Below are 2,500 nucleotides of genomic sequence, written 5' to 3'. Positions count from 1 at the left end.
GGGTGAGTCTGGGGAGAGTGGGGGGTGGCTCTGGGGGTGCTCCGGGGGCTCCAGGGGGTGCTTGGTGGAGACCATGCCCAGCCAGAGTGGCCCTTCCCCGGGGTGAGTCTGGGGAGAGTGGGGGGTGGCTCTGGAGGGCCTCCGGGGGTTCCAGGGGTTCCAGGGGTTCCAGGGGGTGCTCGGTGGAGGCCATGCCCAGCCAGAGTGGCCCTTCCCCGGGCAGAGTCTGGGGAGAGTGGGGGGTGGCTCTGGAGGTGCTCCGGGGGCTCCAGGGGCTGCTTGGTGGAGACCATGCCCAGCCAGAGTGGCCCTTCCCCCGGGTGAGTCTGGGGACAGTGGGGGGTGGCCCTGGAGGGCCTCCGGGGGTTCCAGGGGGTGCTCGGCGGAGGCCATGCCCGGCCAGAGTGTCCCTTCCCCGGGCAGAGTCTGGGGAGAGTGGGGGGTGGCTCTGGAGGTGCTCCGGGGGCTCCAGGGGTTCCAGGGGGTGGTCGGCGGAGGCCATGCCCAGCCAGAGTGTCCCTTCCCCGGGGTGAGTCTGGAGGAGAGTGGGGGGTGGCTCTGGGGGTGCTCCGGGGGCTCCAGGGGGTGCTCGGCGGAGGCCATGCCCAGCCAGAGTGTCCCTTCCCCGGGGTGAGTCTGGAGGAGTGGGGGGTGGCCCTGGAGGTGCTCCGGGGGCTCCAGGGGCTCCAGGGGGTGCTCGGTGGGGGCCATGCCCAGCCAGAGTGTCCCTTCCCCGGGGTGAGTCTGGAGGAGTGGGGGGTGGCTCTGGAGGTGCTCCGGGGGCTCCAGGGGGTGCTTGGTGGAGACCATGCCCAGCCAGAGTGGCCCTCCCCCGGGGTGAGTCTGGGGAGAGTGGGGGGTGGCTCTGGAGGGCCTCCGGGGGTTCCAGGGGCTCCAGGGGGTGCTTGGTGGAGGCCATGCCCAGCCAGAGTGTCCCTTCCCCGGGGTGAGTCTGGGGTGAGTGGGGGGTGGCTCTGGGGGTGCTCCGGGGGCTCCAGGGGGTGCTCGGCGGAGGCCATGCCCAGCCAGAGTGGCCCTTCCCCGGGGTGAGTCTGGGGAGAGTGGGGGGTGGCTCTGGGGGTGCTCCGGGGGCTCCAGGGGCTCCAGGGGGTGCTCGGTGGGGGCCATGCCCAGCCAGAGTGTCCCTTCCCCGGGGTGAGTCTGGAGGAGTGGGGGGTGGCTCTGGAGGTGCTCCGGGGGCTCCAGGGGGTGCTTGGTGGAGACCATGCCCAGCCAGAGTGGCCCTCCCCCGGGGTGAGTCTGGGGAGAGTGGGGGGTGGCTCTGGAGGGCCTCCGGGGGTTCCAGGGGCTCCAGGGGGTGCTTGGTGGAGGCCATGCCCAGCCAGAGTGTCCCTTCCCCGGGGTGAGTCTGGGGTGAGTGGGGGGTGGCTCTGGGGGTGCTCCGGGGGCTCCAGGGGGTGCTCGGCGGAGGCCATGCCCAGCCAGAGTGGCCCTTCCCCGGGGTGAGTCTGGGGAGAGTGGGGGGTGGCTCTGGGGGTGCTCCGGGGGCTCCAGGGGGTGCTTGGTGGAGACCATGCCCAGCCAGAGTGGCCCTTCCCCGGGCAGAGTCTGGGGAGAGTGGGGGGTGGCTCTGGAGGTGCTCCGGGGGCTCCAGGGGTTCCAGGGGGTGCTCAGTGGGGGCCATGCCCAGGCAGAGTGTCCCTTCCCCGGGGTGAGTCTGGAGGAGTGGGGGGTGGCTCTGGAGGTGCTCCGGGGGCTCCAGGGGGTGCTTGGTGGAGACCATGCCCAGCCAGAGTGTCCCTTCCCCGGGGTGAGTCTGGGGAGAGTGGGGGGTGGCTCTGGGGGTGCTCCGGGGGCTCCAGGGGGTGCTTGGTGGAGACCATGCCCAGCCAGAGTGGCCCTTCCCCGGGGTGAGTCTGGGGAGAGTGGGGGGTGGCTCTGGAGGGCCTCCGGGGGTTCCAGGGGTTCCAGGGGGTGCTCGGTGGAGGCCATGCCCAGCCAGAGTGGCCCTTCCCCGGGCAGAGTCTGGGGAGAGTGGGGGGTGGCTCTGGAGGTGCTCCGGGGGCTCCAGGGGCTGCTTGGTGGAGACCATGCCCAGCCAGAGTGGCCCTTCCCCCGGGTGAGTCTGGGGACAGTGGGGGGTGGCTCTGGAGGGCCTCCGGGGGCTCCAGTGGCTCCAGGGGGTGCTCAGCGGAGGCCATGCCCAGCCAGAGTGGCCCTTCCCCGGCCTCATATGCGGCAGAGTGCGGGGTGAGCAAAATGGGTTAAAATGGGTTAAAATGTGAAAAAAAAAAAAAAAAAAAAAAAAAAAACACCAAAATGAGCAAAATGAAATAATCCCCTATCATCAGTGCACTGTTTGACCCCTGAAAAGCACTCCCCTGGGGCCTGGAGGTGATCTGACCATCAGAGTATAGCACCCTATGCCCCTGAGGGACTTAGAGTAAAAACCGAAATAGTACACTATTCCCGAAAAGACTCTGTCGTTTTTCGGCAATAGTACACTATACCCATCGACTCTGTCGTTTTTCCGGGCCGT

This window comes from Eucyclogobius newberryi, unplaced genomic scaffold (genome assembly GCF_026437365.1).
Source record: "Eucyclogobius newberryi isolate DKJ021-1_F unplaced genomic scaffold, fEucNew1.0.hap1 SCAF_180, whole genome shotgun sequence".
Classification (NCBI taxonomy): domain Eukaryota; kingdom Metazoa; phylum Chordata; class Actinopteri; order Gobiiformes; family Gobiidae; genus Eucyclogobius; species Eucyclogobius newberryi.
Note: the sequence above shows the minus strand (reverse complement) of the source record.